Raw genomic sequence first — 24295 nt, 5'->3', positions numbered from 1 at the left:
TAAATCTTTTAAAAGTATTTTTCCGTATTAATAATAAATTATATTAGGATTATATAAAAATTAAAAAATAAAAATTAAAAAGGGAGGGAGAAAAAAACCCCTAAAGATGTCTTGTGTTTCACTCTAAGACTGACGAATACAAATCAATAACGGTAGATGACGTCAGCATCACGTTTTCATCTATCGATGGGAAAACTAAAGCCAACTCATTCATGCAATACTGAATTCTGAGCATGTCGAAGTTTTTAGTTACGCTAAACAATAGTTTCTTTATTAATTTTACAACAATTGAAATAACAATTCCTAAGTTATTGTAATCGATTATGTTGCAGAAAGAAAAGTGCATCGTTAGCAAATTAAAAGTTTTATTAATTCAAAATAAATGATACATTAAATCTAGACAAGACCAAAAAGTACCTTTTGAAAATGAACAGGGGAGAAAAAAACATGAATAGAATTCATTAAAAAGAAGAAAAAAAATTTAATTTTGTGTATTTGGATATTCATATTTTGGATATTCATATTCAAACTTCAGCAAGGAATAACTAAACAGCTTTAACCCTTTGACGCAGATGGGAAACTGGTGTCCCTTTTATCTGACGCCTTCTGATCCTTTTTTTTTTCAGACTCTCTATTTAGAAGCAATAATATATTTTCGTAATTTTTTAATTATAAAAAAAAGCCTAATACTTACTAAAAAAATCCTTTAGACTATCGAATTCATATTTGTACTAAAATAAAAATTCCAAGCAAAAGTTTTTCTCCATTCACTTTCGAAAAATTACCAATTAATGATTTTGTCAATATGAATATTTTATAAATTTCATAAGATTTATTTTACGATTTATAAGTATGATTTATTTTATAATTCATAATTATCATAAAGTCATACATTGTATTGAAATTTCAATGCAGAATAACAGTTTCTCTTGGGTTTAAGTAACTGCAAATAAATGCAAATTTTAAAAATTATTGTTTGGAAGCGAGTCATGTTTTGATCAATGTAGAAAAAGACACTGGTGGTTTTAAGCTGTATTTCATAACCATTAATTATTAATATGCTAAACATAACATATTTAACTTATTTTGACCCTAAATCAATATAAAATAATGAAAAAAAAAAGTATGAAAAATATGTTTAATATAAATTCGGCATCATTATTAATGTCGCTCAAAGGTGGTCTCATTGGGTGGGTATTTACTTCAGGCAAATAAATTTTTTCATGAAACATTCGATATAAAACATCAAAAAGCAAGTTAAGAAATAAACGAGAGAAAAAAAGGAATTTGACAGTAATTTTAGAAAAAAATTAGCACCCCCCCTTCAAATGAGTAAAATTTAATAATTTACATATACAAGTACTTTAATTTTCTCCCATCTCCTGCAAAAATATTAAAAACACAAGAAATCAAAAAAAAAAACAAAAAAAAAAAAAAAAAAAAAAAATTCGGAATACATTTTGGGAGATGAAAATAAACGTCTTACAAGAATATATACATCAATTAATTAGTTAAATAAAAATAAAGCTAAGAATCTAATGACTGCCACATTTACGGTTGACGCAAATTATTAATTGAAATTAGTATTACAAAACAAATTTAAAATTTTAAAAAATTTAGCCTGAAATAAGGTTTCAGGTCAAAAGAATTAATTTGTATAACACAAATTATTCCCCCTTGAATATATTAAGTGTCAATTTCTAGGACTAAGGTTGTCAAAAGATCATTGTTTCATATAATGTTTCAGGCTAAGCATAAACTTAACAAACATTGTAGTTTTTTCTCCTCACAAATTTCTTTAAATGACTGGCGTTACATAAACAATCGCGTAATCTAGATACGCCCAGAATGAACGCAACTTAACTACAATAACTTATCATTGATAGGTAATAATAAGCACATTATCAGTAAATTGAATAGACCGTGCACGAGGATGGACTTTTGAACAAGATAAGTTTACACAGAAAGATAATGAATGAATGTGACAGATGAGATTCAATAACATTAATATTTCCTTTTGGGTAAACAGTTTAGAATTTAAACTGTTATTAAAACAGCAACACAAAGAGTTCCCGAGGAATTGAAATACTTCTAAGGAAAATTCCGAACCTTCAGGAGAGATTTACACAAACGCCCTGGGATAAAAAATGCTTAAAACCACTAATACAAATAATTCTGAAATCGATTTGCAATGCAATGAATTCAAATTAGAAAAATCGTTTGCTCTGAAAGTGTTCGAATTTTTCTCTCTTTTAGTCATTATATTTTAATTAAATATGGCTAGATAAAGTTAATTTTTTATTGATATGAAAGATAGTTTCATGTTACCTAGGAGTAACAAATTCCAATTCTTAACAAAAGAATAATTAAATCAGTGCTGTGTATTTGTTTCCCCCTTATTGCCATAAAAATATCACTACTATCCCTTTTTTTTTCTGAAACAAAATCTACTTGAAAGCTACGATTCAATCGAAATTGGCGTGGTTATTCCTTTTTTTTAACAACGAAATAATTTCGACACGATTGTTCGGTGACTAGAATAATCAAAAGGGTTATTCGAATAATAGAAACACTTCGAAACTCTTAATTAGCAATAAAGGGACATATGGGTCGTTCATCGTAAAAGTCAAGAAGCATCTCCTTGTGAATGAATGAATTTTGAAATAATGAACTTTTGGTAAATTAAATGTGGAAAATAAATACAAATGTTCATAAACTGTTATCGTTGATGAGATTTTAATGCAAGTACTGAAGTAGCTTAATTATTTATTATGAAAGACATAACTAAGTTTGATACAATATTTAATTAAGTAAAGAAAGAAGCTTATTTTAAGTATATGACATTACACTACTTTTACATAACTCATTACGAATTTTTTACTAATGTTTCGAAATGTACTTATTACAGAGACTTTTAAGGCTGTTTTTCGAAGCATCTGTCATCGCATGGTATGATGCTTTGTGGCGAATATGCTATTTTCACATTCTTCTTCTGTGAGTTTGAAATCAGTTACTCCTGTTTGAGAGGTCAAGATCAACCTATCTTCCGCCAGCGTCCTCTATGTTTATTCTCAAAATGGCGCTAAATGTCAATATGGAGAAAAGCTACAGTTTATGAAAAGCGTTTGTGGTCTAATATTTAAATTTTTAAAAACTTTTTACCAGTGCTGCATTATCTGGGCCCATAAAAATCTGTAAAAAATTAGAATGAGGCATTGATTTTGATAATTTTCTTCAAAATGGAAAAATGTTGCCAAATTGGCGATTTTATAAAAAGCTTAATAACTTTTAAAATATTTAAGTTATTTTATTATTGTTTTATTTCCGTCGTTGAACAGCCGATCCAATTTTTGGGTTTACGACTACTAATGTTCAACAACTCCGTAGCCTTGTAATTTTGAACCAATTCAGAAGACAAGGAAACTCCTGGATCAGTACCAACATAGGTATTGATTTGTTATGGGAACATGAAGGACTTCGCGACTCGACAGATTTAACGTGCATCAGTCACCATTTATTACACGGTGAGTCTTCGGCCGGCGGGAATCGAACCCACGAACTCTTGGACATGGTCCCAGCGACCTACCAACCAGGCTATCCCGGCCATTTAAGTTATTTGTGCGATCTAAAGCAAAGACAATTAATTCTTTAGTGCAAGATAGTATACATATTTTAGAATTATAGCTTCGCTTCAGATGTAAGGCACTTAAACTGTGGCTTTTTTATTTTCCTTGGCGAAGGAGTTTTAAAAAAAACCATATTCAATTTATTTCTCGAAGGCTCTGGAGCCATATGAAAAAGCGATTTTTGAGAATAATATGCTATTTTTTTTATATCCGCTGTAGGCACATGACTTTTAGGTTAAGTTTAGCCTATCCAGGGGTCTGTTTAGAAGAAATTTGGGTCCGTTAACGGACCCTTCACAAAATATCTTTTCATGAAAACGGACCCTTCACAAAATATTTTAGCTTAAAAACGGACCCTTCACAAAATATTTTAACTTAAAAACGGACCCTTCACAAAATGATTTTTCTTTTAATCGAACCTTTCACAAATTTGTTTATCTTCATTATTATTTTGTTAATCGAATAAACCCTTTCCAGGGCAGAAAACAAGAAAGATGGATGTAAACGAATTAAGTTTTGTCTTCGGCAGACGATTCTTCCATTATTCGTCCGAAATGAATATTCTGCGTTCAGCAGTATAGGCTAAATACCAAATATTTGTATGTTGCATCTCTAATTTAGGAGCAGCAATTGTTGTTTATTTTTGAAAATTTTATTTTTTTAATTATAATTTTACAGTGTTGAGCATAATTTTGTATGTCTTTACAATTTAAAAACTCCTTGAAAAAGTTTTTTTTTTTTGCAATAACGGACCCTATTTGCACAAATTCATAAAAGTGGGCCCTGGTTGAAGGAATGTGAGTAATTTTTTCACAATTTCACGAAAAACGGACCTTTCACAAAATGTCTGGACAGACCCCTGCTATCTATTGCCCGCGTCTTCTAAGCTAAAAATGTCACACAAGATCAATATGAAGAAAAGTCACAGTTTTGTGAAAATTTAAAGAATTTTGATATAGTTTATTATTTAGAAAGATACTAAAATGATGAATAACCCTAGGATTAAAAAAATTTTTCGCACGATTTTGATTATTTTCATCACGGCAGAAAAAATCCCGCCAAATTGGCGATTTTTGAAAAAGTTTATTGATAACTATAATGTTATTGGTCCATTCTTAAGCCAAGACAAGGAAAATGGTATATATAGTTTAAAATCATACCTCTGTTTTAAGTGTAAGGCATTTAAACTGTGTGGCTTTCTTAAAAAAAAACTGAGACTTATTTATTCGAAGAAAAAAAAAACGCTGTTAAATTTAAGCTCCAAGACTTCAATAATTCATTTCCTTCCTTGATCATCTATCACCAACTTAAATGTTTTGAATCCAATTCCGTCATCGACAATACCCGATTTCTAGTCGTAAAACAGATGTGTCATTGTTTAGCCCCCGTAAAAAAAAAAAAGCAAGGAGTTAAGTAGTGTGGAAAACGTATTTATTATTTATGCTTGTCAGAACAGGCAAGCAAATGCATTGCCTAAAATGACACGCATTTACACAAGTGAGAAAGCGCGAGCATATAAAATTCATTGTTCTAGAATGCCACAAGTGACAATAATAACTCGCTTTTTTACGATTGCAGCACTTTAAATCGAAACCCTTTTGAAGAAGTTATTTTGTGATTTAGAATATCCCTCCCCTCTATACACACAAACTCCTCCTAGAAATAACGATCACATGAGTACTTAAAATATTCACCAGAAAAAAATTTGAGTCTTTTTTTTTTCACCCACTGGTATTGTAAATAAATTATGCTAATATTAAGTATATAAATTTAGAAGATACCTATTCTTTAAATGCAAGTTTTTTCCGTACACATAACGAAAAAAACACTCTTATAAATATTTAACAAGTAAACATCATAAAGCAAATTTATATAATGTTTGAAAAGGTGATATAAATTCAGAAAAAAGGAAGCGAAGAAAAACTAAAAAGATTCACAACGTTCTTGTGCTATAGAATAACTAAAGGAAAAAATTTGAATTCACACCACCTCACAGATAAATTCACATTGTTATACTTAACGATATGCACATAATATATTGAAGATAGTTTTTAAAGTTCGTTTAAAAAATTTTTTTTTCTTACAAGTCACAAAGAAAACCAACAGTTAAAACACTGATTACAGTTTTTTTTATCATCTTTTCATTTTATTTAATTTTCATTGTAAAACAAACGGCCGTCACAGTAAGGAAAAAGAAACCATGCAAAATGAATAAAAAATGAAGAGAATTCTAGAGTGTTCGAAGAGAGAAAAAAAGCAAATCTGATCCAAGTAAGTAAGAATAATAAAAGCGATGCTTTGAAGAGGAAAATAGTTTTAATTAAGTTACTTCTAATTTAATTTTTGGAAATTTGAATTAAAGTGCTCCAAAACATTGATTGAAGGACTTGTTACAAGAAAATAAGTCAAATTTTAAAACTGTTCCTGAGAGCATTTTTGTGTGGAAAAACACGATTATTTCTAGGGCAATAAGGCTCTGAGTATTATGCTAACTATCAAATTGAAATAATCATGGAAAATAATTTAGTATCTATCTGGAAACAATACTAATGATGAGTGTGATGAAGAAAAAAAAAATATCACTGTGGCATGGCACACAATAATACTTGAGCCCTTTTATCCCTTTGACGCATATAGGGTACCCGTGTCTCCTTAATATACTTTTTTTTTTCTGGAGCTCCAATTACAACAAAATAAATAATAATAAATAATATTTTTGTATTTTTTAGTAATAAAAAACAGTCTAATAGTCACTAACGAAAAATTGTTAGATTATCGGAATTATATTTGTATTAAATATATAATATCAAAAAAAAAAAAAAAATTTAAATAAATAATAGGCTTGAAAGAAAAAAAGCCCTTTTTTTTATTCATACTCAAAAATTTATCAGTAATTGATTTTGTAAATTAAAGAAATTTCAGTGATGAATTACTTATTTTCTCAGATCTTAATAACTGAAAATAAGCGCAATTAAAAAAAAATATATGTTGTTTTGAAGTTTGTTAAGATTTTATTTTTACGGCAGAAAGGACACCGGTGTTTAATGCTGTCTTTTATAACCATAAACTATTAAAATGCTAAATATAGTATTTCACTGGGCCCGTGTCCAAGAGGTCGTGGGTTCGATCCCCGTGGGCCTAAGACTCCCCGTGTAGTAAATGGTAACTGACGCACGTTAAATCTGTCGAGTCACAAAGTCCTCCATGTTCCCATAACAAATCATGCCTCTGGTGGTACTGATCCAGGAGTTTCCTTGTCTTCTGGATTGGTTCAAAATTACAAGGCTAAGGTGTTGAACACTAATAGTCGTAAACCCAAATTTGGGTCGGCTGTTCAACGACGGTTATAAAATAAAATAAAAATATAGTATCTCGCACTTATATTGACCAAAATTAATACAAAATAATAAAAAAAGGCATGAAAAATAAGTTTAATGGAAATTCTGCGTCACAGGATTATGGTAACCAGAATACGTTTACCGTATAAGCGAACCTTTCACAAATCATTTTCACCGGTAAAACTGATCCTTCATAAATTATTTTATCGTAAAAAATGAGTTCTGCATAACGTTGTTCATGCAAACGTGAACCTTTCACAAAATTCTTTCTCTGAAAAACGGAGTCGTTGTCATTACTCAAAATTTTAAAACCATCACCCCGGAAAACAAAAACTGATCCCCCAACAAAAGCAGGATTCAGTCAGAAAACCCCCCAGTTTCTACGCTAATTTAAAATGAGTACATTTTTACACGAATTCACAAGAACCTATTCATTGACAGGTTAATATAGACCACCGAAGAGGTTATTCCAAACACTTCAGACACAGAAAACACTGAAATTAGCCTAAAATACAAAAGGTGGCATGCATATTTATTGATTTTTGTTAATTATCCAAGTAAATCATCTCTGAATTGCAACAACATTCAACGCCACTGTTTCCAAATTGCAGAGATGAGAATCCAAGTGTAACAAAATAATTCAAGTCACAGAGAAGCGACCAACCATTCTCCCAAAGTGAATGAACGTGATTAAAAAAAAGGACCCCGATACATGCAACGTGTATTTTTGAATGTTTCATATTAGGAGGGGAGATTATGATCGAACTCCATCGTAATTCTAAGATTTCTCAGATTCAAATATTCCTCAAAATCGGGGTTCAATGACTACAAATTCTTCTTTTCCAGAAACATTTTGATTCCATAATTTTGAAATATTTTCTTTTTATGAAATGTACCCTTACACTGTAGAAATTTGAAAATTAATTTTATTACACCATTTATAAAAACAGATTTCTTATTTTCCTTGTTTTTATGCTTTTTTTTTTTTTTTTTTTTAAGCATCAAAATTTTCTGATGTGTATTATTTATTATTTTTAACTCATAACTTTGATGCCTGAAACTTTTTAAGGTAGTAAAGCTATGATTAATATAATAAAACGAGAGCAGTAACCCAGTAGAAATAAATTCTTTATTTCATAAAAAAATTAATTAATTAAATAATTAAAAAAATTTGTACACCTCTTAAACTAAAATGCTTTCATATTTAATTTATTTAAAAAAAAATCAAGATTGCGTTACACGGAGAAAAAGACAATACATTTTGAATCCATTAGGTACAAAAACGTCTTTTATATCTTAGATAATAAATCAATATAAATGGGGAAGATGCATCACTACAATCCATTAATAAATAGAAAAAACTATAAATTGGAGTGAGTAAGCAGTCCCCTGAAATAATTGATCCTCCAATAAAATTCGGTTAGAGCTCAAGTATACAGTGTGTAACAAAATTATAAGACTACTGCGGTTTTTGTGACTTTTAATATAAGTAATAAAATTTTTTCAAAATTAAATTAAATTAATGAAAATGAATAAAAAAAACAAAATACATGCACCTAGTTTTTAAGAGATATATTTAAATATGAATTTCTGTCAAACAATATCAAAATTTTCCATCAAAAATATCTGATACAAAATTATAAGATCACAGGTTAATTGATAACGCATTTTTCTGGATAACTTCAAATACTCGATTTTTCATCGACTCGTATCAAATTTTCAAGCTAAGTTGTAGAAATTTTCTACCATTCATCCACGATAGCTTCTTCCAAGTCGTATACTGAATTATATTGGCGATTATTTGCATACCCATGTCCAGTTAAGTAGCCCCACAAGTTTTTTGTAGGATTAGGATCAGTACTTCGGTTGACCAGCTAAGGACCTCGATATTTTTTTCTTTCTAAAACCAATTTTTAGTTTATTGAAACGCATGGCAAAGCCGATTGTCTTCCTGAAATTTACAGTCTAACCCTCCTAGAAAGTTAAAATGTGGACCAAAAAGTATAAGGTGTTGGTAAAGCAAAGTAGTTGTTGATAACTAGAGACCATTTCTTCAGAAATTTGCCGCAGTTTGCATTTACCATCATATGCAAAAGCTCCACAGATCATATACCAAGCCACCATCCATCTCCCATTGAAGAAATCACGCTCTGTTCGCAAATCATGCCAGCAGTAATTATTATCATAAGAATAATCCAAAATAAAATTCGTATCATCGGAAAAAAAGAACATTTTTTCACATAGCATCCTAGGACATGATCTCTTTTGCCCACTTCAGCCTCTCTTTTTCATGATGCTTTAACAGTCTTAGCTTTCTTTTGTGATTTTCGAAGAACAGCATTCGAATTTGATCTGTAAGTGCGCCAGATAGTTGTATGGGATCGTTCCACTTGTTTGCTGAGTTATCTTGCGAGTAAGTTCAGTTTCGTTGCAAGTTTGAAAATGTATCTATTTTTCCGAGCTGATAATTTTTGCTTCCTACCAGATCTTATATATTTTCCATAAAAACCTCTTTTGGTTTAAACATTACGAGCAACAGTTTCGGAACGTTTAATTAACCTACTTATTTCACGTTCCGACTTTCCAGAGCCTCTAAAAAACCAAATTTTTCGAATTTTTTTTAAAAAAACAAATAAATATAATTCTAATTTTCCTTATAATATTATCGTTCGCGCTTTTTGCAATGCAAAGTTACACTTTACATACGATTTCCAAAGAGAAAATAAAAACGATTTGGAAAACTCAAAAACAATTTTAAAAAAAGAAATAGGTGGTCTTATGCAACACCCACTTTTCGTCAGCTGTGTGTAACTAAATTAATTCTTTCCACTTTTTTACTTATTTCCTAAAATAAAATTAATTTCAATTGCTGCAATATTTTAAAATTAATGATTTTAAACAGTGTACCATAAAAATGAGTGATATTTGGGTTGGTCTTATAATTTTGTAACTCACTGTATGTAGTTCTCAAACAGAAAATTGATAACACCGGCTTAATCCTACTATATCATTAATAATAATAAGAAAAAAATACATACTCCCAATTAGAAATATGTTTCTTGGCCACTTATAGTTCAACCCAATAATGATCTTTGCAATAACTGAACGAAATAATAAGGATAAAACGAATAAAAATTGTAAGGGTAAATCCATCATTTAATGAATGATAACTATTATAAAACAATACACACTCGAACTGCATTTCAAAGTTGTTCTTAAATTTAGACATTAAGAGATTAGCAATTTATAGAAAAAAAATTTATTTAATTTTTAAGGTAATATTTTTATTCCTATTCTATTTTATTTCGATTTATTGTGCAAAATTATTCCTCGAACTTTGTTACAAACAAAACTAGAACCATAATTCGAAGGTTTTTAAACAATAAAATTTCCTACTTCACATTTTCTTTTATAAACAAATATTAAGATTAAAAGACAACTGTACCAATAAATATAAGGAACTATATAGGGCTGCGGTTCCCAAAATGGTATTTCCGCTGTATTTTAGGGTTTCGTAAAAGGGTAACGGGAATTAGGAATATTTTTAATCAGTAACGATTTTCGTAACTTGACACTAAATTTAAATATAATTAATTAGCCATTATTAACTTATATTTCTATTATTTTTATAAAAATTTTTTTCAGTAAAATACTCTTGTAGAAAGAAAAATAAAATAACGTATTTTCTAGCAACAATATATTGAATGAATAATGAATGCATTTAGAGAAATACCATCAGTACCGCATCAAATAAAAATAACAATGAAGATGTATGTTTTGCTAATAACCATTTTCAAGAATTATTTTCACCAATTTTTATTTTAATTTGAACGAAAATCAGATTTCAGCTCATTCATTTTCAGTTTAGACATAAATTAAAATCAAATTATGAACTAGAATAGATGCCGCTCCAGACCTATAAATTCAAGATAAGATCTGACAAAATACCCAATTCCAAGATTAGTATTGATTGAAAGATACGATGAAAAAATTTCATACATTCATCAAATATTTTAAAATAATTAATAGTCTTGTATCGATGGATGGTTGACTTAATGTAAACAATAACAAGCTTCCTAAAACAGGAAGAAATTTAGAAAACTTCCGGTGTATCCCTCCGCTTATGCTATGCTTACAAGCGATGTGTGAACAGGCCTAATATTCTAGGTATTTTTATTATTGTGATTTTTTTAAAATCCAATTTAGACGTAATTTCACCATTCATAAGAGTTATCAGCAATTTATAAATTCCAACTGGTCGAGAGCCTAAAATTTTTTTTAAGAAAATTAATATCACAGCATAAATAAAGTGTAAGGTTTACCATGTTTTGAGTGTTATCCCTTATTCGGCCATATTTGTGTAAAATAGCGCCATTCGTTATTTTTTGAGTAACGTCATAGCAAGTCTGCGGAGTCTTCCTAATTCATGTATTGTTTGTTTCGTTGAAAGTTAGATTGAAAAAAAGCGTTATATTGTAAGCACTACGGGTATAAAAATATTGAATGGTGCGTTTTTTCAAGCTTAGGCGTAAAAATCAGTCAGAAGTAGTAGTAACCCGAAAGATGAATTTTAATCCCTAGCGCCATTTGCACTTAGCTTTACACGGTCAACCATCTAGAGTAGAGGTGGCCAACCTGCGGCTAGCGAGCCACATGCGGCTCTTTGAAGGATTATTTGTGGCTCTCGATAAATGTACCCGAGTTCCCTTTTAATTTTTGTGCTATTATATTTAAAAAAAAATTAGTATCGTTCCGTGTGTGTTTCAAAATGTCTTTTAAATTACTGAGAACAAATATGAAAGACTAAGTGCAACGTTGTTCAATTCAAGGTGAGTTTTTCATTTCCAATATATAATTATGGCACAAAAGAATCTGGAGAATTAGAATTAATAGAGATGCCAGAAGATCAAGCTCTACAATTAAAATATAAGTCGACGTCGATTACCCAATTTCGGAAATTTGTACCAGAATCGAAGTATCCTGAATTAAAAAAGGCTGATTGCAGAATTATTTCAATATTTGGAATAACGTACTTATGTGAATCATTTTATTCCACTTTAAAATTCGTGAAATCCAAAAACCAATCAGTATTAACTAACCAGCATGTCAAAGAATTACTGAGAAGTGCTGACACCAATTATTCACCAAATTTTAAAGAATTGTCAAGAGAAGTCAAATAAATGTGTTTAATTTTTAATACTTACATTCAATACACATATTTTGTACTTTTACTTATATATGTTCTCAATGAATTTAGTTTATGTAAAAAAAAAATTTTAATACCTTTCTTCATACCTTTTAAATACGTATTTAATTGCGGCTCGTGAAAAATTTCAAATTTTGAAAAATGGCTCGACTATCAAGGAGCTTGGCCACCCCTGATTTGGAATCTAAGAATCTTTAAGTCCCCTGGCCTCCCAGTAGCGGTACACAAGAGTAGATTTGGACAAAGCACGGCAAAAGATGAGATGAATTCTGAGTTCTTTTTTCTAATAGATTTTCATTAGAAATCTATCAGAAAAAAGAACTTCATTTCTTGAAAAACGCGTGTCGGTGTCACGTTCCTTTGATCGAAACGTTTTTATTAACCTATCTCATTTTTCAAGGGGCATGGTAGTTAAAAAAAAAGAAACAAAGAGTATCACAATAAAGAATCAAAGTAAGCAGGAGAAAACTCGATTTGATATGTATATATGCCTTTTGTACACATTGCCTTGACTTACTGAACATTTCTAAGAAATTAAATAGCATGAATATCATTACTAAAACAATAGGTCGACAAGAAGTTTAGAATAGTAAAAAAATAATAATTGCAAATAAAATTCAACATTAGTTCCACTTTTGTGTTGTTTCAGGATTGTCATGAAAACAGTTAACGCACACAAATATAAATTTTAAATGCTTTGCAATTCTTTAAAAACTAATGCAGTCTTCGGGAGAAAAAAAAAGAAGAAATTTATCAATTTAATATTTTAGGATCGAACTTCATCTATAATACAACAAAACAAACTTCAATAAATGCAGTAAATTTGATCTAAATGAATTGGAAAGGGAACAAAATAACAGCCTTTACGACAAATTATACAAAATCTAATAATAATGATGAAGATAAAACACCATCTACATAAATAATATTTTTAAAAATTAACTTAAAGCCTAACACATAAACACTTTTGTATGGTACCAGAAGAATTCGACTATGTGGGTTTGCATAAAAGAAAAATAAACTGTTTTGCATTTATTACTTTTATTGCAGAGATGAAATAATTGTTATAATAAATTTAATCATTATAAGGCCTAATAATTAGAATAAATAAATATAATATTTTTCCAACAAAAGTGACTTTGGATTTTAAGTTAAATGGGGTCCATAAATAAAATCATTTTACTTCACTACTGCTCGAATTTCACAAAGAGCTTAAAATTGTAATCAATAGAAAACCAAGCAATTGCTACAGATTATAATTAAGGTCGCGGAACCAGTGTTTTGAACAACCTGAACAGGATAAACCCATATACCTTCACAAAGCAATCAAAAACATGGCTATCGGAAATTCTAGATCAAATATTTAACACTAGCCTTTCATATATTAAGTGATTTTTAACAAGGAAAGAGATTATTATACCTATTTTATTTTATAACGGCCGATCCAACTCTGCGTTAACGACTATCAATGTAGCCTTGAATTTTGAACCTAACCAAGAGGACAAGAGAAATTTTTGATAAAGTATTGAGTCAAACTAGCATTCGTGGACATTTTGATGGAAGCAAACCTAATTTGCGTTACACGGGAAGAAAAACCACGAAAACCTCCTCCGGTTAGCTCGCCGGCAAGGAAATTCAAATCCAAAATTCGTATCACTCAGCCATGGCTGTGATTCGAACCTGGTTCCCCTCACTGGAAAGCCCGGAGCCATTGTGAAATGATGGCTTTTACAGAGTGATTCAGAACTATTGTTCAAAAATCTATTTGCAGTTCAGGAACATAATAAACAAGAATCATTCAGGAATATATGGTCGCAAACGCAATGCAGACACGCTACATGGCCACAAAGGTAGAATAAAGAATGCGAGACAAGTCACAAATAATAATAATTTGATACAAAAAAACAGGTTAACGTAACTTCTTTTGTTCCATAAATTGAGACTTCGAAGCTGTGGTCAGCTGTCTTCAAGATCCTGGCCAGCTTTTCTAAGGACACTAGCGCCTTCGTTTCATAGTCTTCTGAATCACGTTTGCGACCATATAAATATAATATTCCTATCTGAGATTTGAAAAATAGTTCTGAATTATATTCTAAGTCAGTGAGATTTAGCATTGTCACACGATACTTCCACGCATATGTTCTACGCATAATGTGTAGCGAACCGAAATTTTCCTGCAGTAACAGCGCTGCGGAAAACAATCATGTAAAGTACTGCGTGAAAGCACTAAATCTCACAATTAAATCAGAAAAACGTAGCGGGAAAAAAAAGAAGAAAAACTACTGGTCACTAATATAGTGATAGACACCAATAAACATAATTGCAGATTTGATAATAAACGATTATGTTGGTTTTCTTAATCACTTATTATTTTGAGATGTTTAAAATTGGTTCTATTTTCAGAGTATAAAATTTTTTTATTTATAATTTGCAAGAGATAGATAAGATATAATCTCAGCTTTAAATGTGAAAATAAGGAAAAGAAAAGGAAAACAAACAAAAAGATTATCAGATAATATATCATCTTGAAAGGATGATTGCTAACTTGCGAAAAAATTATTGCGATGAAATGCTTTACAGATAGTGGCTACTGAATTAGATCCATGCGACTCTTCTTTATTTTACTGCTTCAGTAGGTTTCACTTAATCTTAAAATCTTCACAAAAAACTCAGGAACTGTTTTAAACACTTATTAAAACTGTTGAACTAACATCGATACATTTTATAATCGTTATTTTATAAAATTAAAATTACATCGTCATATTTGATAATCCACACTGTAATAAGTACATAAATATTCTACTAATCAATTCAAGGGTTTATTATACTATTTTATAATAACAATTTTACCAATATTTTTCAAAACTATAAGTTTAATTGCTGGGTTGGCATTATTTAGTATTTTTATTAAATAAATAAATCAAAAATTTGGCTTTACCTTTAAAATAACAAATGTAATCAAAACTTTATATCCTTCCCTTTATTTTCATAGCATTATATTAATGTTCACTTTGCATAATAAAAATTATAATGTACTCTATTCCTTTTAGTACTTATTTTAAGCAATTAAAAAGTATCTTATAATTTATTAATTAAAGCACTTACTACTTATTACATAAGTTACTTAAGAAATCCATTATATCTAATTAACCATTGAGATGGTAATAACCATAAAAAGTATTTAATAGTATGTTAATTATTAACCTAGAATAAATATTTAGATCTAGTGTGGATTCGCAAGTAATGGATACTCTCTTGATATCTTGGTCTATAAAAAATAAATAATAAAAATTCCGACTTCATTTATTTTTTGATAATTCTTTAATAATGATGAGAATCTTGATCAATGACTATGAAATTGGTTACATGCTGCTGACAGACATTAAAAAAAATAATAATAATAAATATTATACCTATAACTATCTACATTAAATAAAACGCTTATACGTGATTATAAAATCGATGGAATTTCTTTTCAAGCGTTGGCTTGCTTCATTATTCCATATTTCAAGTTTAATTTTGTTTTGTTTCTGAATTTATTATTATTATTTTCTTTTTTTCTTTTACAATTTTAAGCTAAACTCGAGGACTTGAAGCTGTTGTGTGTCTGAATGATTAAATTTAAAAATGTGTACATCGGAAACATAAAATTTAGATGTTAAGTATTTGATAATTGACTCAGAGAAATTTGAATTGTTAACATTGAATTCAATGTAAAGTTTCATTTCTAATACCAAATACTATTTTAATTTTTTTTTATGCCTAACTATGTCCAATTTGAGCCCTTTTTAGTTTTTAAACAGTTTACAACTTTTTGATAAAATAAAGAACATATAGCTGTTGTGCTTCTGAACACTGAAATTTAGAACTGTGTACTCAAGAAAAATCCGTTCACTGTTTTCAATTTCAAAAAAACAAATACATATATTTAAAATTTAGTGCAGAGAAAAGTTTTATTACCTATTGATTTTAAATTTCAGTTTAAAAAAAAGTATACAGTATTAGGCAGAAATAATGTATCCAATAAGGGAGCTCGGATTGAGAAGTCATAACTTAAAAGACAATATTTTACAAAATAATAATTTTAAAAGATATATTTACAACATAAATTGTTACAGGCCGAATCACAGCTCGCTCAATATTTGGTTATACAGCCAGGTTGAAGCTTCGTTCCATCTGCATATTTCAACATGATATTTTAAAAGCTCTTTAATTATCAAAAAAACTTTTACTTTAGACCTTTGAATGAACCTTAAAAAAATTTTTTTTATACTTTTATTTAAACAAGATTTTAGTTATAAACTGTTTAATATTTTAACTTAATGCTTGATATTTCTTTATTAAAAAGTTTCTTCTGTTTTTCTTACTTGGGTTATTTTTTTCATAGTTTTTGTTGCGATTTTATCCAACGTCGTCAAATAGTTCTGACATTGCTAGCCTTAAAATTTTTTTTCTTCATTTGATAGTCTAAATTCTTATTATTGTGTTTTAACTATAGGATTTTGTATTCCCTGATAGGCAGCAGTATGTATTTCGCAGTTACATCTTTTTTTAACCTCAATTTTTATAAAATCGTCACATACGTTTAAAAATGTAATTGAGTAAATTTTTAAATTTACGTAAAGTAAAACTACCACTATTTCGCCCAGCTGAGCTTGAAAAAACAATCAATCTACAATTGTATAGTTAAAAAACCTTTACCAGGAGGACGTCTTTTAGGGACGTCTTACTTATTTTTCCAATTTTTTATTCAGGCCTTACAAACGTGCAAAAATTATATTCATCGCGGAAGCATACAATGCACACACACACAAAAAAAAAAAAAAAAAAAAAAAAAAAGCAGCTTCGCTTTAAAAATTTCTAAATTCCCATTTAAAAGAGTTAACAACGTTAAGGGGGGAAAAAACATGAATTTATGCAATGCGGATATAGAGACGTTTTCCATAATTTTCGAAAAATTATTCCAGAAACTTAAAAGTTTTAAATTAAAACGACACACAATTCAGGAAACATTTACAATTCGACAAAGGAGTGAGATCAATGAAGTTGAAAAGAAATTTTAAATAATTTTCACATGGGAATCCAATAAATGGGAGGTTTTCAAACATGCCAAAAACATAGAACATGTTAAAACACGTACTTCTAAAAATGCATGGTATTCCTTTATCAGAAATGTGCGTTCCAAACTCTGGCAGAGGACCGACAGAATGATAGTTCGCATTCTGACAATCTTCTCACTCACCAACAAACTTGAAAGGCAAAGAAACAATTGATAATGAAAAGTGAAGCAAATACTCTTGTTGTTCTACAATGAGGTCAGGAACAAGAAGTTGTGGGTCAGGAGCCAAAAGTAAACCAATGTTTGGAGAGCCAACTATTTTGAGATCTTTAAATTGAATGCAACAATTTCTATTTATAAAGTTAACTAAGATTATTTGGTGGATGACTTCTCTCTCAAGAAGGCAGCTGTTAAGTGTAATCAATAAGTAAGGACACTCGAGTTTTTCTCTCATACAAGGAATCTAATAGTAAAATTGATTATTGGTATTAAATCAATCAATGATGGCAAGTTTCTTCAACAGTGGAGAAAAAACAGATTGAAACTCTTTTAACAAAAAGAATGTATAAAGTCAATTATTTAAAACCGTTCATAATTGCTATAAAAATCTAGTTTAATTAACAGAATTAATTTTTAATCCATTTATTTTGCTAGCATTATTTTCTTTAGGCCAGATATCGAAAATCGATGCAGCTTTTTAATGTTTTTCTTAAACAAACTACTACCATTTCTCTATCAGTTTTGCTCTTTACTACATAATTTTCGTTTAGTGTATATTAGTAAAATTAATTAAGCATCATTGGCGTCAATTATAGAATGGCAAATTTTAGAAGTTCTTTTAAACCAGTGTTTCCCAAACTTACGACGTTTGCGTACCCTTTCTAAATTTTTCGTAACTCTATGTACCACTATTAGAAAAATTAATGTATTTTTAAAAAAAATGTTTACTTTTCATTTTTGTTACAAAATTTTCGGTAAAAAATTCTCAAATTATTGTAAAAAATTCTGTGTTAGAGTGATAAAAACTATATTTTAAAGAATAATCTAAATAAGTAGAATTTATTACAAACATTTACTATAAAAAAATTGCACAAAAGTTAAAAATCAAAATTGGCTGTTGACACCACTAATTATTAACTGATAACTCTGCAAAAATAGCCAAAAGAAAAATACCTTATTGCAAATTTTCATGGTTGCTTTTGATTTTAAATAAAAAAAATTTAAATTTTCGTTTGTTGCAAGATAATTCGCATAAGAACGCGTACCCCCACTAAACTGTTCCCGTACCCCTGGGGGTACGCGTACCACACTTTGGGAAACACTGTTTTAAACAAATTAGTACCATTTCTCTATTAATTTTTCTTTTCAGTGCATAATATATTTCTTTTTATTTCAATTATCGTTGATTTTAATTCATTCAGCTTTATAAAAAAAAATTAAAAACAATAAACAAAATAAGCACGAGGTTTTATATTGCTTAAGAAATACTAATTTGATGACGTAGTTCGCGCCATGCTACCACGTTCACATTGATCACTTATTTTATTTGACACAGTGAGAAATAAATTTTTGAAGATTTTTTCCCCCTTTTTTTAAATAATAGGAACTATAAACAAGTGAACATCAATAATGTTACCTTCAATTTGAAAAAAATGTATAAAACCACCTATAGTTAAAATTAAAACATTACATTGGCTAATGCTAAACCAATCAAAAATTCTTTTTCAGAAGTCTCTCTCGAACGATCTAATTGAAATTTTTAACCGAAATTTCGGATTATGGGCTAAAAATACCACTTTCTCTCAGTTGAAATTTCACGACGCTAGTGCTAATATTTATAGAGTTATAAGAATGGCACACACATAAAGACAGAAACTCTTTATTTCATTATTAAATTCAGTAAATCCTGGATATTCCAAAACAAATCTTTCAAAAACACATTTAATGCTTCAATCACTTTGTACAATTTGTGGAGAGTCTCCCAGTCCAATACACCAAATTTATGCAATTACAGAATTGTTAATTAAGTTTTATAAAAGAAATCAGGCGGGGAAAAAAAATCGAAATTCGGCAGTTAAGTGGTACGTCACTACAGTTATCTCCTGTTTACAGGCTTTATTGCTAAATTGCATTTTAATCAGTAAAAATTTAAAAGTTATTAAAAAAAATAACAGTCGGTAAAGATAAAGAATCGGAAAGAATTGGACCATTGGCATTTCAAAACATAATTATCGACTACAAAATGCAATAAAAGAGATTACGGACTCTAAATTTAGCCGCCAAGGGAAGGGATCTCCTTTGATGAATAGCCGATCCAATGACACATGAATGTTGAAATATTTGAAAGAGAAACGTGGTAATTATCGATTCATATGAATGTTTGATAAATCAATGGATCCAGCAAGTAACCGCTTAATGATGAGCGGAAACTGCGGCTGCAAATGTAACGCCAGACTTAATATGGACTGTTAATGGTCTAAGCTTGCAAGAAAACAAACGATAATATCATCTAACAGCATTTAGAACGGCTTTGCAGAGGAGGAAAAAGGCTAATCGATAAGTTTTAACACTTCAACCATTTTTCTTTCACAGAAATTTACGAAATCCTAAACAAACTTTGATTATTAAAAAGGAATTAAACATGCGAATCAGGTTTCAATTCAGAAAGGTGTGTTTAAATCAGAAATATATAATTCAAATCTAATGTACATCTAATCAAAACGCATAGAATTAAAGGTGCGCGATATATCAAGAAATATGAGAAATTTTTTAATATAAATAAAAAAGATAGACCTATATTAAAAATCAGGAAATAGAGATTTTTTTTAATGTAGCGATAATATTTTAAAACTTATTTTTCCAAATATACTTGAACACTGTTACAACAGATGATCATGTATCAAGAAATATAAAGAATAAAAAAATATAGATATGTTTTTAATAAAGCGATAACAATATTTCAAAAATCATTTTCCCAGTATACGTTAACGCTGTTACAACAAATGTTGCATGGCGTTAATTTTTAACAGCGATAAATATCGAAAAAAACAATGTCAAGTATTATCGAACGCGATGTTGTAGAGAGCTTTGATATACTTTATTGATGAACAAAAATATTGACCAATGTAAAAATAAAGTAAATTAATAATGCAAAAATTAATGGATTTATCAGAAAATATCGATTTTTCCTGAAGTAGTATTAAAATTCCGATATTGTCCCACACTACAGATTACATATTTTAAAACATCACAAGTTTTTGACATATTCATTCAATAGTTGTGCGTGTGTATATATATATAAATATATATATTATTTTACCAATACTTAATGTTATTATGATTTTTAGTTTTGTTTATCGATTATATTTAAAGCTTATATATATCAAAGATATAGTGGTCTTTATGCAGACGCTCAAATGAATGGAATACGACTCTTATGCAAATTTTAAATGACTTTTGGTTGAAACAGTCATTGCTATTCTCAGACTCGATATTTCCATCGATTTTAATCCGATTCACTGAGGAAAAAAAATTTAAGAAAAATAACTTGATTATTTGATAGTTTTGAAAACTTTTCAGGAACACTTAGAAAACATTTTGAAAAATAATCCAGTAGGATTAGTTTGATAGCTTTTAAAATAATAATAATAATCCTTTGGAAACAGTTCTATAGGTCTCATCTTAATTTTTATATTTAAAGAAAAAAAATTAAACAAAAAGTTAAGAGAAAATATTTTTTGTTCACTAAATTTCATTTATTAACAAACAGAAAAGCATGTTTAACATTTAATTACTAAATCAAATTAAGAGATAGTAAAAAATTTAATATTTTTCCAAGTTGACAAATTTCTTCAAACTAAGAAAATGGAAGAAAAAAAATCGTTCACCAATTATTAATTATAAAGAAATATTAGTACAATTTAAAATTAAAATTAATTTCAGCAAATAAGCATCAGAAAAATTAAAATTAAAATAAAGTTTTAATATGTTACAAATTAATAAGATAAAGTTTATAGGATTTAAAAAATGTTTGAACAGAGTATCGAAAAGTTTCTAATATAAAGAAAAGATATACGTTTTTATTCATTTATTCTTTTTTATGTCAATTATATTTTAAAAAAATATGTTGCTTAAAGATGACTAAGAAATGGAAAAGCAAGGCAGATGAAAGGAGGAGACATTTCATAGTATGACGTCACATATGACGCATCACATCGGTCTCCATGGTAACCAAGAGAAGGTGGAGTACAAGGATTCGGCCGTATGTCTTCAGTTTACTTAGTTTCTCAATTGGCAAGTCCAAATAAAAATATATATTAATGTTTCCGAGAATTGAAACAAGTCAGGAAGGTATACAATGGCTGGATTTACTACCCGCCGCCCCAAAAAACATTCTGAAAATTAATTACATTTTCCAATTGTGATTGTTTTTTTAAATCATAAGATAAATAAAAAAAAACATTTTTAATTTAGAAGATAGGAAGAGGGAAATAAGTAATTAGAAAATGGCAACAGGTTTAAGATTTCTGTACTTATTAAAATAAAATTGTGTAATAAAATTTAATGGACTGTGTGAGAGGAAAATAAATTTCTGAAAAATAATAATTTAATACCTAGTACAAAATTTTATTTTTGGAAACAGTATTTTTACATTATCTAAGAAGAAATAGAAACATTTTTAAAACTTTCGTTATCTCATAGTTATTTGTAGAAAAATCATTTACTCCAGTTACTCTCCTTATTTAGAATTTTTTTTTTTTAAAACCTTTTGACATAATATTTTTATTAAATATATTTTTTTATACTTTTTTCATTATTTTGCTTTCATTCTGGTCCAAGCAAGTTAAAAAAATATTATTTATAATTAACTTTTTAATAATTTATGATTACGAAATACAGCATGAAATCTGAGTTACAGGTAAAAACTTCTAAACGCGGCGCACTTCGAAACAATTATTTTTCATCCCTGAAATTTCCTGAATATGAATGAAGAAAATAATAATAATTTTTTTTGGATTTAATATTTAAAAAAAAAATAACTTGATAAAAAGAAAAATAGGAACGCAAAGCATGATAAGCCAATCAGGGATAATTGTGAAAGTGAAAAATCCGGAAAATTATTTGCGCAAAAAATCGATATCAAGGTATCAATTTATAAGCCATATATGTTTCATATTTAACATAATTTTTTGAGCAAGCATCTTCAACTAAATTACTTACTAATGAAGAATATCACACTTTTATATTAACTCATTCAAGAAAATTCTCATTTGCGGACATGCGATATTGAATTATTAAATAGCGAATCATCATTTTCAGATCGTGTGAATACGAATCGCAATATTGGATTTTTAAATTGTGTGAATAGAAATCACAACGCGTAACTTCTAAAGCAGGTAAATAAAAAAAATCGATGATCGATAATAAAATTGCGGAAATAAGAAACGCGATATTAACAGATTCCATAGCGAAAATCTGCCAAACCAAAATAATCAAATGGGCAGAAGAATCATAAGCAAATGTCTTTTTAACGGGATTTAGCGAAAGTTTTAAAATTTATTAGAATTATAAGTTTTTGATTCGCGAACGTAAGCGGAAAAATGGCATGCCCTGCTTCTAGCTTTTAGACCTGCTCTGGGTTGGAAAAAAAATCAGCATAAGGAGTGAAAAGGCGTTAGAATACCGAAAAATCAGAACACATTGACCTAAAATCGTATTTTAGGAACAAGGCTAAAAAATTGGAACAGTTGCCAGCTATGATAAAATGTACACCTGTGTCTTATCTCCGTCAGAGTAACAGTTACAAATAAAAAAAAAAAAGCAGTAAATTTATAAAAATAATTTAGGCATAACTAAAATCAGTTTGCTTGCCGATATGGTTCACCATCTCAGTAATTAAGGCACAGAGCTGTCATTGTGAAGTACTGGCGTTCGATTCAGGGTGACGCCTTGAAGCGCACTCAGCTGCAGACCGATGGATACCAGCTCGTTAGGGGAGTAAAGGTAGTCGGTGCGCAATGCTTACCACATTACCACCATCATGGTCTGTTGGTCACGAAATTATGGAATATTAATCTCCCTCCCCCTCTTCGGCCTACAATGAACTTTTGCGGGAATGCTTTTTTTCTTCCTTTTCACATTTAATAAAGTAGCCTTGGAAACCATATCTTTTATTATAATAGAAATTCGATAATCCATTATCAGGGGTCTGTTTAGAGGAAATTTGGGTCCGTTAACGGACCCTTCACAAAATATCTTTTCATAAAAACGGACCCTTCACAAAATGATTTTTCTTTTAATTGGACCCTTCACAAATTTGTTTATCTTCATTATTGTTTTGTTAATCGAATAAACCCTTCCCAGGGCAGAAAACAAGAAAGATGGATGTAAACGAATTAAGTTTTGCCTTCGGCAGACGATTCTTCCATTATTCGTCCGAAATGAATATTCTGCATTCAGCAGTATAGGCTAAATATCAAATGTTGCATCTCTAATTTAGAAGCAGCAATTGCTGTTTATTTTGAAAATTTAATTTTTTTATTATAATTTTACAGTGCCGAGCATAATCTTGTATCTATTTACAATTTAAAAAGTCCTTGAAAAAGTTTTTTGCAATAACCGGACCCTATTTGCACAAATTCATAAAAGCGGACCCTGGTTGAAAGAATGTGAGTAATTTTTTCACAATTTCACGAAAAACGGACCTTTCACAAAATGTCTGGACAGACCCCTGATTATGATTAAAATATGCTAATGGAAGAGAGAAACAGAAATTAATATTTTTTTCGTGTGTATCCTTAAGCCTACTTAAAAAATGAAGCTTATAATTTTATAGAAAAAATAATCTATTTTATTTAATCAAATTCATAAATATTAATATGAAAAAAATTGAACTGCTGAGGATGACACACTTTAAATAAAAGAAAAGAGAATGTTTAAACAGTAACGGACCATCTGTCAAGAAAAACCAATTCTTACATTTTTTTTTTTAAATAAATATTACGACAGGTGTATCATTTATTATATTGGATACTAGCGCGATAAAATCTGCAGTTCGAAATAAATA

At 29.1% G+C, this 24295-nt stretch overlaps 1 protein-coding gene across 3 annotated transcripts in view; it reads right to left on the bottom strand.

The window, feature by feature from the left end:
* wdb (serine/threonine-protein phosphatase regulatory subunit widerborst) overlaps window positions 1-24295 on the bottom strand; it is an 81384-nt gene that overhangs the window by 31466 nt on the left and 25623 nt on the right. The window contains exon 1 of one of the 3 annotated variants that reach the window (XM_016054005.4): window positions 17311-17449. The exons of the other annotated variants lie outside the window; for them this stretch is intronic. The gene's annotated coding sequence lies outside the window, so the exon portion shown is untranslated. Of the gene's footprint in view, window positions 1-17310; window positions 17450-24295 lie in introns of those variants that run through there. 3 annotated transcript variants of the gene reach the window in all.

This window comes from Parasteatoda tepidariorum, chromosome 6, assembly GCF_982258835.1.
Source record: "Parasteatoda tepidariorum strain Cologne lab strain chromosome 6, Ptep-v5.0, whole genome shotgun sequence".
NCBI lineage: Eukaryota > Metazoa > Arthropoda > Arachnida > Araneae > Theridiidae > Parasteatoda > Parasteatoda tepidariorum.
The sequence above is the reverse complement of the archived record's forward strand: the minus strand, read 5'-3'. Positions and strand labels throughout refer to the sequence as shown.